The sequence below is a fragment of the Macaca fascicularis genome, chromosome 7 (assembly GCF_037993035.2).
Source record: "Macaca fascicularis isolate 582-1 chromosome 7, T2T-MFA8v1.1".
NCBI classification, from domain to species: domain Eukaryota; kingdom Metazoa; phylum Chordata; class Mammalia; order Primates; family Cercopithecidae; genus Macaca; species Macaca fascicularis.
The window spans coordinates 15,189,478-15,205,271 of NC_088381.1; the positions used below are offsets into that span (position 1 = coordinate 15,189,478).

The window sequence follows — 15,794 nt, forward strand, 5'->3', positions numbered from 1 at the left end:
TTTGATCCGAAGTCAAGTGTTCCCCATTTTGGCTAACATTTGGTAATACTAGTCTTTTTGATATTAGCAACTTTAGTGGGAATGCTGTCTCATCTCAGGTTTAATTTGTATTTTCCTGATGACAACTGATGTTGACAGCTTTCTATGTTTTTATTGGCCATTGGTAGATTCTCTTTTGGAAAGTCCTTCCTTCTGGGAACTTGGCTTCACCTTCCCTCATTGGGTTCCAAGTCTAAAACCTGGGTTAGCTCCAGTAACTGGGCAAGAAATCATGGATTTTTTTGGATTTTTTATTGGGGCAACTGCCCTCTGGTGTCCTTCCTTCCTTCCTTCCTTCCTTCCTTCCTTCCTTCCTTCCTTCCTTCCTTCCTTCCTCCCTCCCTCCCTCCCTCCCTCCCTCCCTCCCTCCCTCCCTCCCTCCCTTCCTTCCTTCCTTCCTTCCTTCCTTCCTTCCTTCCTTCCTTCCTTCCTTCCTTCCTTCCTTCGTCTCTCTCTCTCTCTCTCCGCCCCCCGCCTCCACAGGGTCTCATTATTTCACCCAGGCTGCTCACACAGCTTACTGCAGCCTCAACCTACTGGGCTTAAGCAATCCTTCTGCCTCAGCCACCCGAGTAGCTGGGGCTACAGGTGTGCACCTCCATGCACAGCTAATGTTTGTATTTTTTTTTTTTTTTTGTAGAGACAGGGTCTTACTATGTTACCCATGCTCATCCTGAACTCCTGGCCTCAAGTCATCCACCCACCTCTGCCTCCCAAAATGTTGGGATTACTGGCATGGGTCACTGTGCCCAGCCCCTTCAGTGTCTTGATTATTCATTTTTGGTTTATTTTGATGGTAAATTGAAGAGTTCTTTGTTAACAGTCCATCTATTTTGCCCCTAGGAATGCTGTGTTTTCTTAACTGTTTCTATAACTGTCTTGGCCTGGCCCTGTGGACTGCTCCAACTTTGCTGCTCATCATGACGATTAGATCTATCTGATTTTTGACAGCTACACATCATCATCTGTCCTCTACTCCCCCTACCCTCACTGGGTAGCAGGGTGGTTGTGATCATCTCTATTGCTATCAGTTAGCTTAGTTCTGTGTTCTGCGATCCCCTTTTCTACAGTTACCAATGACCCGCGAAGAAGAGGCATCACTCTGCTTTTTAGTGATGCTGGTGTGCCTCTCACCAGCGTACTGCTTATGGCTTTCCTGTGCACTGTAATCATTTGGTGAGTATCCTGGCTTCATGTGGTAGATCTACTCCAGCATGCCCACTTCTGTGAATCTTTCAATCCCTTCTTCCGGCAGCTGCTAGAGTAATTCTGGCATTTCACCCTCCCTTAGTGGGAGCCATTGCTTTTTCCATGCATCTAAGAAATAGCCTAGAGACTAGAACATACCATTGCTTAGGGTCCTTGCTAGAAAGTTAAAATCTGCATTTCAGAAACATACTCCTAAACCAATAAACTTTTTACAAACCAAAAATAAAATTATAAGTCCCTCAATTGATTGAATGGATACCTTCTCTCTGCCAAGTGAATTCCCAAGTAAACCTGAAAAACTAGTTCAAACCATTATGGAAAGGGGGAGTTGGGCATGCCTCATTAGACACTCCTGTCCCTTTGGAGTTCAGGCACAACTGACCAGCATTAAGACTGAAACAGAGATCTTAAGACTGACAAAACAGACTCTTTGTAGCAATAAGATACTAAATTCCAACTTGACTCTAGGATAACATCACATGACAGATAGCAGGCCTTGGAAGCAGTCAAAATATTTTACTCCAAAATATATTTTCTTTGACATATTTTGAAATGGCCATGCAAAGCTGTCTCTTATGGGGAAAATCTACATTTTGTAGAGAATCCCTTTCCCTTCAAGGTCTTTTCCTGATCCAGGAGAGATTAAGAATCTAGCACCTTTTTAGGTCTGACAAGAGACATGTACCCTCTATTCTCTCTGAAACCTGTTTCCTAGAGGCTTCATCTACATAATAAGAACCTCGGTCTCCACAATGCTTTATCTTAACCCAGACACTCCTTTCTATTGATTCCAAGTCTTTAGATTAATAACTCTTGCAACCAACTGCCACTCAGAAAATCTTTGAATCCACCTATGACCCGAAAGCACCCCGCCTCCACTTTGAGTTGTCTCATCTTTCCAGACTGAGCCAATGTACACCTTACATGTATCGATGAACGTCTGCCTGTAACGTCTGTCCCCCTAAAATGTATAAAATCAAGCTGTAACCCAACCACCTTGGGCATATGTTCTCAGGACCTCGTGAGACTATGCCTTGAACCTTTGTCACTTGTATTTGGCTCAGAATGAATCCCTTCAAATATTTTACAAGGTTCGACTTATTTTTGTCAACTTTTTCCTTATTCAGTATTATGTTCTAGCCTCTTTGATCAAGTAACTCAGAATCCAGTCCCATGTGTGGATATGATAGGTGGGTCTCCTTGGGGTGCAGTCCCTTTTCTCCTTTGCCGGGCCCAGCACACCTGCAGCTGGGTTAAGCTGCAACTTATTCCTAGTTAGAAGACACAGTTAGAGGCCCAGTGGCCCAGAGGGGAGATAGAGGACTCTACATTGTCTTCAAGTAAGGGAGTGGTCCTAGCTCTTAACAGAGAGAGGTGGTTCACTTTCTTCTTCAGATGGAAAAGATCTAGAGGAATCTGAGAACTCAAGAGTGTGAGGAAAATCAACCTATGTATTCCATTCCACCTCACAGGTCGGGATTCATTTTTCCCCAACCACATTCCTAACTTTGACATAACAGATCTGCCTTGATTAAGAGTTTTAACCCTCCCTGGAGTTCTGGCAAAAATCACCATTAAGACATGGGACTGTACCTGGGCCTCAACTTTTCCTGCCCTCTCTCTTCAGGTGAGGAAAGCCTCTTTACCTTCCTAAAGACCCTCTGACTTTAACGCTGGCTTTCAGTAGCCCATTAATTGCTCTGAGCCTTTTCTTGAGCTAAATTATTTCTGTAAAACTTCAATGGAGTATAGCAACAGCATCCTATCTCACTTCCCGAAGATTACTTTTTCCCTATATTATTCTAACACTAAGTACATAGCACCAGCTATCGTATTCCCTTTTCACTATGCACCATTCTAATTTGCCATGAAGGAAGTTTTAGTGATTGGAACAGGAGCTGTCTGTGCTCCGCTGCCTCCGGTGATGGGGTTTTCGTTGCCAGCCAGATGGTGAGTGAGCCAGTTCCTAAGCATCATTTCATTGCCTGCTTTCTTGGACCACTCTTGGCACTGTTGGGATGCCTCAGAGGCTGAATTCTCCGGGAAGCAGAGTCTGAGATAAAGGTCGGTCTGCAGGATATTTATTAGGGAGTGTCCCTGAGACCATTTGTGGAATTACAGAGGAGGATTGGGTAGTAGAATTATTCATTTAAAATTTTATATTACAAGAATTGTATGATCATTGTGGAAAAGTTAGCAAATGAAGAGATGTAAAAGAAGCAAAATTCTCCTACAATCCCAACACTGTTAATCTTTTGAGGAAATTATGCATTCTTTTTTTTTTTTTTTTTTTTTTTTTTTTTTTTTTTTTTTTTTTTTGAGGTGGAGTCTCGCTCTGTCACCCAGGCTGGAGTGCAGAGGCATGATCTTGGCTCACTGCAACCTCTGCCTCCTGGGTTCAAGTGATTCTCCTGCCTCAGCCTCCTGAGTAGCTGGGATTACAGGCATGCACCACCATGCCTGACTACTTTTTGTATTTTTAGTAGAGATGGGGTTTTACCATGTTGGTCAGGCTGGTCTCGAACTCCTGAGCTCGTGATCCACCCACCTCAACCTCACAAAGTGCTGGGATGTCAGGCATGAGTCACCGTGCCTGGCCATTTTTTATATATTCTTATATGCATGTATATATAATTCCTTTTAAAATGATGGTTTCATACTGTACTTAATGTTTCATAATCGACTTTTCTCATGCATATCTTGTGAACATTTTTCATGACAGTGAATACAATCTATTTTGTCATTTTAGTAGCTGCAGAGAGAGGCCTACACATCCAATGAAAGGTTGTGTAATGTATGTCTAAGAGAGCTGACTCAGACCAGACCGCCTAGATGCAGATATTAGCTCTGCATTGACTAGCTTTATGACCTGGTTAGCGAACCTCTCTTTTCCTCAGTTTCATCATCTGTGAAATGCTGACAGTAATTGTCGTACCTATCTATTGGGAGGCCTAGATACGTTAATATATGCAAAGAATTAAGAACAGAGCCTGGCATTCTATAAGTGCTACGTAGGTGGTGTTAGTGCTTTGTACAAAACACCATCATTTAATTGACCAAAGTTTCTTCATTCTGTTTTTTTTTTTGTTTTTGTGTTTTTGTTTTTGTTTTTTTTGATAATGTTGTGATGGAGTCACGTCTTTTTTTTTTTTTTTTTTTTTTTTTTTTGAGACAGAGTCTCGCTCTGTCGTCCAGGCTGGAGTGCAGCAGTGCGATCTCGGCTCACTGCAAGCTCCACCTCCCAGGTTCACGCCATTCTCCTGCCTCAGCCTCCCAAGTAGCTGGGACTGCAGGCACCCACCACCATGCCTGGCTAATTTTTTGTATTTTTAGTGGAGAGAGGGTTTCACCGTGTTACCCAGGATGCTCTCGATTTCCTGACCTCGTGATCTGCCCACCTCGGCCTCGCAAAGTGCTGGGATTACAGGTGTGAGCCACCGCGCCTGGCCAATAGATACACTTCTTCTTGGGGTGGGTCAGGGACATTTGTTTGCCTGTTCCCTCAGATACCTTCCTAGAATTAAGATTGCTGTGCTAAAAGGCAAATGCATTAAAAAAAATTTTTTTTTGATATTTGTTGCCAGACAAGCCAATTACATCATTCGTTGCACCAGTTTCCAGAAACAGCACATATGTATGCAAGTGCCATTTTCTTATACTATCGCCAACACAAGTACAATCATACATATAAACCCTTGTTAGTCTGCTAGGTGGAAAATGAGGTTTTAATTTATATTTATTACTAGAGGGGTTGAATTTTTCATAATTTTGTCCATTCTGTTTCTTTTTTCAAATGGCTACTTATGGCCTTTGCCTATTTTTCTAATGAGGGTTACTTTTTTAAAAAAATATAAAATAACTATACATTAAGGGTACTTGTATTGGTCCTTTTTCACACTGCTAATAAAGACATATCTGATACTGGGAAGAAAAAGAGGTTTAATTGGACTTACAGTTCCTCATGGCTGGGGAGGCCTCAGAATCACGGCAGGAGGCGAAAGGTACTTCTTACATGGCGGTGGCAAGAGAAAATGAGGAAGAAGCAAGAGTGGAACCCCCTGATAAGTCCATCAGATCTCGTGAGACTTATTCACTGTCATGAGAGTATCACGGGAAAGATTCAATTACCCCATGATTCAATTACCTCCCCTAGGTCCCTCCCACAACATGTGGAAACTCTGGGAGATACAACTGAAGTTGAGATTTGGGTTGGGACACACCCAAACCATATCAGTTACTCTATCATATTTTGCAAATCTTATATATAAAGCTGACTCATGAAATTTTAATATTGAAGTTTGGGTTAGGCATTATAGCTAGGTTGGGTATGAAAGAGATTACTTGGTTTTTAATAACTTTTAAAGTGGACTAGTAAACCTTGATGAAGGGTATTGTATGTGGAAGTTCTTTCTACGATTCTTCCATTTTTTTCTCTTGTTTGAAATTATATCAAAATAAGAAGCTCCAGCAACCCCACTCCACACACACACACACAAGCAAATTGATTTATGGGGTAATTGGTGCCCCACTAACCCCACGGCTACCTACCTATTTTTTTTTCATTATGTTTGTGGCTGTTATAAGTAGAGAGGCCCCACGGCCATGTCTGCGGGCAGCCTGGGACAAGTCTACAAGCTACCCCTACTGAGATCAGCTACGTCAAGCTCTGCTCTCCCCTGGCCAGAACCTGGGTCTGCTGGAATAATCATACCCTTTTGGTCTGTTATCACGTGCTCAGTATGCGGCTTGAAATGCTTAATACCCTGTTGGCTTTCCTAGCTTCTTTGGTTAGGAAGTCCCCTCCTTCTCACTGGTCTCAGGAGGATAGGTGGTGGCAATGCAGCTTGCTTCTGTTTCCTCCATCCCTCATCTGTCTGTGCTGCTTATGCAAAGGCCCACTCACTTAGAGGAGAAAGACTCCACTCTTAGTCCCATCGCTGCAGCTAGAAAGTTAGTCCTTAGGCAGACTGACATACCTGCAGAAAGAACCGCCAACTCTTTATGGCTTAATTCAACAAAATTTATGCTATCTATCCAACATGAGCTGTGGAGGATTGGGGTCAAGTAGCATGGGGTTAGTGATGGCTCTGTGATGGCTGTCCTCCACATATTACTCAGGGATTCAGGCTAACAGAGGCTCTGCCCCCATCATGTTACCAGCCACCACAGCAAAGGAAGAGACAAGCGTAGAGAAATTATACTCACTTTTCTCTACCTTGGCTCTAAGGGATCACATATGATTTTCACTCACATCTCATTGGCCTCAGTGGTCACGAGGCCTCGCCTAACTGCAAGGTGGCTGGAGAATGTGAGGAGGGCCATAGAACATGTGTGACCTTTGCTGTCTCTGCTCGCTCCCAGGATTAGCCTCTGGGCACTTCCTCTCAGCATTGCCATTCAAATATTTATAATATTTTGTTTAATGTCTTCCTTCCTGCTTGACTCAGAGAGAGAGGTTGGGTTCCTGTCTTTTTGGTTCACTGCTGGATTCTTAATGCCTAGCAAGGTGCCTGGCACGTAGTATACCAATAGAGTTGTGACTTTTGGTGCCATCTGGTGGCAGCACACACATATTACAGGAGCAGACACTTTTAAATGATGTAGAGACTAAGGACCAGGATTTCAATTATTTCCGGAAGATGCAAGCGGGAGTGTGGGGAAGTGAAACAGAGTGTTACAAAATAAAAGATTTTCCAACATTTTGGTAGACAAGTGCTCCAGAGTGAGACTCTCTTGGGGTCATAGCATAGCTTTCCTATCAGTTCTGGCCCACCTCAGTTTCTCTCCTCTCGGGTGTGGCTGGTGAAAGAGCTACTGGAGTAGTCCGGGTTTTCAGAGTTGTCAGGACACAAAATGAGTTAAAATGACACACCAAAGAAAATTCAAGAATCTACCCATAGCTGCGAAATCAGTTGCAAAACAAATCAATTCACTGGTCTCCCTCCACTCTGGCCTGCGCACCTCCAGGGAACAGAACACAAATAAAGCCAGGGACTTTTTTGTTCTTTTTCTTCAAGTATATCACTTTTTTCAGACCCGTGTTCACGTGGCTTTTGTTAAAGCTGAAAACATTCAACGTAAAGAACCATGTTAAGGAGGCATCTAAAAATTTATCCGGCGCCAAACCTTGAGGTTTCCGAGAAGTGTCAGGGCCATCTCTGGCTGCCGACTGCTGGGCCAGATGAAAGATAATGACCCCGGGCAGACGAACGGTTTTAAAGAGAAAAGCTTAATCGAAGGTAATAGTGGGAGACAGGAAAAATTGCAGAATGGTAATGGAAAGAGTGCATTAGTGAGGTTTCCGCACTGTCACCCTTTACCCAGAGACTCCGGGCTCTTCCATGTAAGTGGCCCCTTGCTCTCTGGAATCCATTATCTCCACAGGATGTCCATGATGTGCTTAGCGAGATGGAAACAGTGGTGCCTGGCTGCTGGCTCTGGGGAAGAGGAACCTGAGGACAACAACATTTCCCAGAAAATAAGAAACAGAACACGACTGAGTTAAACAATGAAGAAAGCAAGCTTTGATGACAAACTTTTGGCTGAGAAGTTGTGCTTTGTTTATGAGGAACTGATGAACTGGATGAGGAAATGGTTTTGGTTTGTTTGGTGGTGAACAAAGATTTACAAATACACACATCTTGCAAATACCATTTCTAGGAATAAGAAAGAAAAAAGAAAAAACCTGTGAAAGTTCACTGAGACGACAGACTTTCTGGGATCAGGGAGGACAATCTTGAATTTTTAATTAATAATAACTAACACGTATTGGGCACTTGCTAGGTGGCAGACACCAGGTTAAGTGTTTCTATGAGGTTTCTCCTTCAATTCTTGTGGGTACTCTGTGTAGGGTCTTAGAAAACAGTGCCCCAAAATGAAGGCCTCAGAAGCAACCGTTTCTCTCTGACTTTCTCCTGCCCTCTTATCTCTGGCCTCTCATTCTCTCCCAAGGCTAACCATATAAACTAGAATCCCTTTTCCTCAAAGTGGGTAATAGAAGCCAGAATCCTTTTCCCCCAAGTCAGCCATAACCTAAAAATATTACTTTAACTTTCCTCCTGTCTTTCTGTGTAAAAACTGGCCATGAAGAAATGATCTGACCTACCTTGTTTGACTGTAGGTCAAAGGACCCCCTTGCCAGAGAGGGTCCTGTCCCACACCCGGTAGGAAGAAACGCTGCACAAGAGACCAAGAAGAATTGAGATGGACAGCGCTGGGCGTTCCCAGTGTCAGTGTTAGACCCTTTCTGTCCATACTTTGTTGAACATAAGTGTAAAATAGACAGTTCCCCCTGTATCTTTGGGTCTTCATGCTGAAAGTTCCTGTGTCATGTAAAACTATGATCAAATACATGTGTCTACCTTGTCTCCTATTAATCAGCTTTTGTCAGCAATTTCCAGTGAAACATCAGAAGGTGATGGGGAAGTTTCCCCTTGGCCCCAATATCTGTTGGGTAGATGTTCCTATGACCCCCATTTTACAGAGGAGAAACGGGCTTAGGGAAGTTCTATAACTTGCCCCAGGTCATGTAGCTGGGGGGCTGGGACCAGGACTCCTCCCTAGGCCACTGTCTCCAGGGTCCTGGCTGAGTCGCCTCTTCCTATTTTCTTCATTGCTAAGTCAGCAATATATTTGAACTATATTAAATTTTATTTATTGTGCCGTGCTGGGGGCTGGGGACATAGCCGTCTATGAAGAAGGGGCCCTGTGTCCTCAGAAGTCATATACTTGGCTAGCCAAGGTTTTATGTGACTGATTCTTCTGGCCCATGGTTGCCACTCCTCCCATCTTCCTCCCTCCCTGCAAACAACTTTTCTTGGCCCCACCTAACATCAATACTCTGAGCTCAAAGGAGCCCAGAGAACAGCTAGAGGCCCCTAAGCCACCCTTTCCTGTGATGAGGTTCTTAGAATTCTTCAAAAGATTTACCCAACATGATAGGGTAACAAAGTCTGCCGAGGATCTCAAACCAGACTGAGGTGTATTTTCTTCAATGAGATGCTTTAAACTTGTTGAAACGCAGTCACTCAGTTTGCTGAAGATTAATTATTTTTTGCTCTGACCTGGAGAGGGAAAGTACAACAGGCAGTGCAGAGGCTCATAGGATGGCAAAGTCAGCTGGGCTTTGAATTTTCTTTCTTGCTTTGTGAATAAATATTTGCACCTACAAACACAAAAGACGCTGAGAGTGGCGAGTATTTCTCTGCTAACCTGTGGAAGAGACAGCACATAAGTAATGCAGCTCAAGTAGGCCCTGAATGTGGCAAGCGTGGGGGTAACTGGGGCTTGGAGCTCTTCCTGTGTTTTAGCACAGGACTAAGTGTGCGCCGACTGGCAGCTTTCTTGGAGCCAAACGTTGTGTCGTTGTTAGGGACAGAGTTCAGGACCAGGATTTGGAAGACCCGGGCACAAGGTTTTTGCTTTGTGACTAATAATCCACAATCCTTCGCACATCATTTAACTGCTCTGCCTTGGTTTCCTTATTCACATAAGTGAGATGATAGTGCTGTTATCCTTCCTTATCGGTTTTGCTAATTAACTAAATCCATTAAATTATTTTGAAATATCCTGGTCAAAGGTCTTAGGGATATGTAGAACTAATCATATGAAAGCACTGCTTTAAAAAGCTCTGGCTGAAGGATAAAGAGCCATGCTTTGCCATGGCATGGTGGGGAACCACTCAAAATCCCTACAATTCGTATGGAGATTATTAGGTTGGTGCAAAAGTCATTGCGGTTTTTGCCATTACTTTTAATGCCAGAGCTTCTTTAGCTAAAGAAGAGGCAGAAGGAAATTATTATCAGAACTTCTCTAAAGGCTGTAAAGCAGAACCTCTCAGAAAATACAGCTGTCAGTAGCCCTCCCTTGAGGTCTTCCCTGTGAATTCAGCTGCCAGGGAGATAGACTGCCCATTCTATTCACATGAAAAAGCCTGATAGAACCTTCTATACCTTCTCATTGAAGCCCTGACACTCCTCCCCAGCCCCCTAGCTAAGTTTGGTATATAAACCCTTTATCTCTGTCTATTGGGGTGAGTTACTCCTCACTGAATCTCTCCGTTGCAGGTGTAAATAAACTCTTTTTTTCGTCTTGCTCATCTGTCTTTTGTCAGTTTAATTTGGAGACCCCACAGAGACTGAATAGGAGAGAGGAGAGGAAAAGATTTTTCCTCCCCTACAACATAAAAGTTCCTTTACTACCCAACTGCTACCCACCAAGTGCCCTGTACTCCACTGTACACATTCCTCTGGAGTTCTTAATCAAACACATTTGTTCATACTTCTGTCCGAGCTGTTTCCTTTGCCTGAGATGCCCTAATCTTCCTTGTTTGTTCTGGAGCCAGGCATTGGGTTTATATCTCCCTTTCCCCATCATGACTTGTTCCCTTGAAAGCTGAATGAACTCGTGCAAGTTACTTAGCTTATCTGAGTTTTCTTCCCTTGTTTCTAAGTTGGGGATAATAATTCCCAGTGGCACAGCTGGAGGCTCTGGGAGGGGAAGAACGGGGAGCACACCTGTTATCCCAGACCCATGGTTGTGAAGAATGAGAGGACATTCGAGGAAGCAGTGGGAAAACTGGTTCTGTTCAACCTGTGTTTGAAACATTAGCAGTCAGAGCAAGAGATAATAGAGCAGAAGGTCAAAAGATAGTGTCTTTTTAAGTGTGGTCACTCTCCTTGATAGCAGAGCCTGCCCGTGCTTCTGATGTAATCTCCACACCAGCCGACACGAGGATATAAGGAAACGGAGTTCACGCAGCACTTGGCACAGGGCTTGATACACAGAACTCAGTAAACGTGAGTTATGACTATTTTTTTTAAATTGACTTACTCTTTTACCAGTGTTCCATGTGCTTTACACATAACTTACCATGGCATTTATTTGCTTGGGAAGTTGTGTAGCCTCTTTGCACTGCAGTGTCCTCATCTGTGAGATGGGAATGCTAGCAGCACTGTCATCTGGGGGTATTGTGAAGATGACTTGAGACGATGCTTAAAGCCCTCTGAACAGAAAGAACCCAGAAGGCATCAACCATTATAGTTGCTTGGTGGGAGGGAGCTGAGCAACACCATAAGCATGGCTGGGCCTAACGCATGTTAGGTAACTCCAAGTACATTTGGGAAGGACAAATAGGTCAAGACCTACTCTAGTGAGGATCAGGAGAACTGCAGCTAGTGCTGTGGGCTGTCCAGTGTGGGGAGGTGGGCATAGCTGCGTGGGTGTTCTAAGCCGTAGGTCTTCTGTGCCTTACTTACCTTCTGGGTTTGACTGGAAGACTTTTGGAGAAAACAGTGAAACCACCTTTGCAAAAATGATAACAGAAAGAAAATGAAGACAGTGAAAGGGATCTGACCTACCTGACTCCACCTTGCATCTAACCTCCAAGCTGTCCTTGTTCCTTCCTGGACATAGGCTGAACTAACTTTGGGAGGAACCTAGTTTTAGTTTAACTTTGAAACAAAAATGATAGCAGCCTTTTGCTGAAATGAACCCTCTTCTTGCTGGGGGACCAGAATATCTTTGTAGGACTAACAAATTAGCCACAAGATTAGAAATGATGGCATAGGAGTCACGCAGCTAGCTAGAGGCCACAAGACTCTAAACCTTACCAATTGCTCCTATGGATAACATCACTATTATAAAACCTCAGATTGGTGCTTAAGATAGTTTTCAGACCCTGCACTCGATAGATCAGCTGGCACTACTCAGATCAATACACTGGCTCATCTGGTCTTGTGGCCCCCACCCAGGAAATGACTCAGCACAAGAGGACGGCATTGACTCCCTATGATTTCATCTCAGACCCAACCAGTCAGCTCTCCCTACTACATGGCCCCCTACCCACCAAATCATCCTTAAAAAAAACCCAGGCTCCAAATTTTGGGGGTGACTGTTTTGAGTAATAATAAAACTCTGGTCTCCCATTCAGCCGGCTCTACATGAATTAAACTGTTTCTCTATTGCAGAAACAATTTGTTGTCTTGATAATCGGCCTGTCTGGGCAGTGGGCAAAATGAACCCCATTGGGTGATTACAACAGCAGGATTCCAAATGCAAAGGTAAGGAAAACTATTACACGTCCCTGTGTTCTGGCAGCAGGTATGAGGCTATGCCAGCCCTCCCTCTTGCTGTGAAGTTGCCTGTGGATGGGGCACTGTGAGCCATTCCAAAGAAGAATAAAGATGTGATCATTGCATTCAATTGAACCCTTTCAATGACCTGTGGTTAGTCTGGGTAACATGTACTGGTCAGAAAGAAAGAGATATTGGAGGTTGTGTTTCCATCTGTCTAACTGAAAACATGCATGTGGATGAAGGGAACAAGCTCTGCCCTGAGGAGGGACAACACACTCCTCTACCAAAGTAATTTTGTTTTCTCAGGCCCCGTTGGTGGCTCATACCCTCAAGTCTGACTTTGGATTTTCCCCTTTTTGGCCTACTTCCTTCTGGAGGCAGTTCTGGGGGAAAGAAACCTCAAGAGGCAGGTGGTAGGAAGTCAGGCCAGGCTATTAGACTGGGGAAGGGAGAGTATATGGAGGCTAGGTCTTCCTGCTAATAGGAGATGAGGCTTTAGAAGCCACAAAAAACATGAGACTAACCAAGGCTACCTGGCAATCCATTTCTATCAGCTCCTATCCTGACTGCCTTTCAGCGTTCACAGTCCAGCCCGGAGGAGGGTCTTTGAAGGTATAGGGATCAGAAAGAATTTTCTCCTTAGGTAAGATAACCTTTAATTTCTTTCTCTCTTCTCAGTAGGATTTAACCTGATCTTCAAGGGAGCAAGCCAAGAACCGGGGCAACCTTAGGTCAGGGGCTGGGGCCTTCTAAATGCAAGGGGATGTGCCAGGGAGATGTTCATGCTGGTCCTAGCCCAAGGTGGGAAAGTACTGGAGCTCGGGGGGTGGTGGCGATATGGAATTGGGAGGTAGGAGGTCTGCTACTGCCAAGGCAATAAAAGAGAAAGTGTTAGCAGTTCCTATTCTAGGAGCAGCTTACTCTACGGGGAAGCAAGAGTGCATACTTTTATAGGACTTCAAAGCAAAGAATAGTCGGAGATGCGGGCTCAGGAAGTAGGACAGAAAATCCAAAGTCGGTGGCCTTACGGTATTGTCTAGATGAGCATGTTTTGCACTTTGCAGCTTCACAGACCCAGTGTTAGGGGAAGCCACTTCAAGGTGAGGATCTAAGCCTCTCCATCAGACAGCAACTTCAATACCCAGGAAAGTGTAAAAAGCAATATTTTACTCATGTGAATGTACATGTGAAACAAGAGGGGGGAAGTGTGCCTGAAAAAAATAGCAACCATCAAGTAGATGTGTTCCAAAGTAAAGAATAGGAGACCAGTAATTGCAGACCAAAAAGCTTTTTCCTCTCCAGAGCCCGCGCACTAATGCAGGCATTGTTCCTCCTTCACAAACCCCTCTTCACAGAGCATTAGTACTTCAGAACATTTATACCTATTAGGATATGCTCATCACAGCTCTTGACAAAGCCTCCAAATTATACCTTTTATAATTCCGTTATTCTTTTTGTGCTGCGAAGTCTTATGCTGTGCGTTAATGCAAGGCAATTAGCTTTATCAGGAGAAAAAGAAAAACTGGCTTGACTTCTTGCAAATGCTGAAATTGCCAGATCCGGAGCTCTGTTACTATCACCCTTGAGCGCCACCTTCAGGCAGTTCATTGGTACTGCTGTGGAAATTTCTAGCCTTCTCAAGGTTGCTTGTGAACTGAAAAGCACAGACAGACCCCTTTCCTTAAGCTGCCTGTTGGAATACGGTGGTACAGATAAGTATAAGAACCTTCCAAGAGGCAGTTTTATTTCTGGTGGCTGATTTTTCACTGACTTGATTATATTATAATGAGTAAATGTTAGAAAGCAGCCTTTCTAACATTTAATTTGGAGGCCCTGAATGAAAAATTACTGGACTGAAAAACTGGTTTGACTCATTAGTCACTGAGGTTATTGACTAAATGAATACATTTACTAGATGTTTTACTGAAACCCAAGACAATCCTGCTTCGTAAGTTTAGCTGTTAATTTCAACCACCTTCCAAATTTCAAACCTGGTCTTCTTCCCCAGTTTTGTATTTTTAAACCTGGCAATTAATTACTAGATGATGTTCTTCTTTTTCATGTAGGGATTCTGATGAATAGGAAAAAAAGAAGAAGAAAAAGTCAAGATACCGTTTCATAACCTTAACAAACTACCTTTAATAGTTGGAAACAATCTAGAAACTTGCTGATCTGATTCAAATAACTCCCACTTATCTGTTGGTCTCTCCTCACTCTTAGCTTCTATTGGCTGCCTCAGAGTTGAACTTGGTTTGACTTTCAGCTCCGCTGCTTTCTGTATGATTATATCACATAGAATGCTCTCAGCTTCAAGTACTAAAAAAATCCAACAAAAACGGGCCACATCAAACTATTAACTCACTTAACACAGGAAGTCCAGGGGAGAGCAGTTTCAGGGTTGGATAATTCATCTGTTCAATAATATCTTCTTTTTTTTTTTTTTTTTTTTCAGACAGTCTTGCTCTGTCCCCCAGGCTGGAGTGCAGTGGCACGATCTCAGCTCACTGCAACCTCTGCCTCCCGGGTTCAAGCGATTCTCCTGCCTCAGTCTCCTGGGTAGCTGGGATTACAGGCCCCCGCCACCACACACGGCTAATTTTTGTATCTTTTTAGTAGAGATGGGGTTTCACCATGTTGGCTAGGCTGGTCTTGAATTCCTGACCTCAGGTGATCTGCCCACCTCGGCCTTGGAAAGTGCTGGGATTACAGGCGTGAGGCACCGAGCGAGCTCAGTCCAATAATATCTTAAGTAGCTGGGCTTTCCCCTTCTTTTCCCCTGCCGACTTTAGTGTGCTGGCTTTTGTTCTCCAGATGGTGACCACAGTTCTAGGCATCACCTGGGGGTGCAGCACAGCCTGTTTCATCAACACTGTATGTTTGTGTTTCAAAGAAAGGAATTTTGCTTTCCCAGAACCCTGCAGAACCCTCTCCCTCCATGCTAATGAGAATGGAAATTGTCGTGAGTAGTTTAGGTTGGGCCATCTCAGTCCTGGCTGCACTTTTGAATCACTGGGGAGCTTTATAAAACTACTGAGGCCTAGACTCACTCCGGATAAGCTGATTTAACTAGACTGGGATGGTTCTAATGGGCAGCCAGCGCTGAGACCACTGGCGTAGTTTAATCTCGATTCCCTCACCTTGGCGGCGAGCGGCTCAGCCTTCCCTGAGCACGGCCCACCTGGTGCCTTTAAAAATTAGGGCTCTAATACTGGCAGGAGGTCCAGAGGGATGGTAATCCAGCAGTCAGACAAGCACGTTTCTATAACCAGTCAACTGTACTTTGAGTCTTTACTTTTTTGCCTGGAAAATAGGAATTATAATATGTGACTTGCAAGGTATGCCTGCGGGGGTTGCAGCTCAGAAAACTCTGGAATGGGTCAGGGAGAATTCAATCTTAGCTGTTTCTCAGATCTCCAAAGTTCATAGAGATACCATTTTGTCTTTCCCCCACCCTTTTTTTTTTTTCTCTTC

The 15,794-nt window shown here is 43.9% G+C and overlaps 1 long non-coding RNA gene across 2 annotated transcripts in view; it reads left to right on the forward strand.

Moving 5' to 3' along the window:
- Positions 1-15,794, forward strand: part of LOC107130146 (uncharacterized) — a 54,036-nt gene that overhangs the window by 30,729 nt on the left and 7,513 nt on the right. For both annotated transcript variants that reach the window (XR_010588022.1, XR_001491843.3), the window contains exons 2-4: positions 10,936-11,045; positions 12,216-12,308; positions 12,878-12,966. This is a non-coding gene — a long non-coding RNA (uncharacterized lncRNA). The remainder of the gene's footprint in view (positions 1-10,935; positions 11,046-12,215; positions 12,309-12,877; positions 12,967-15,794) is intronic.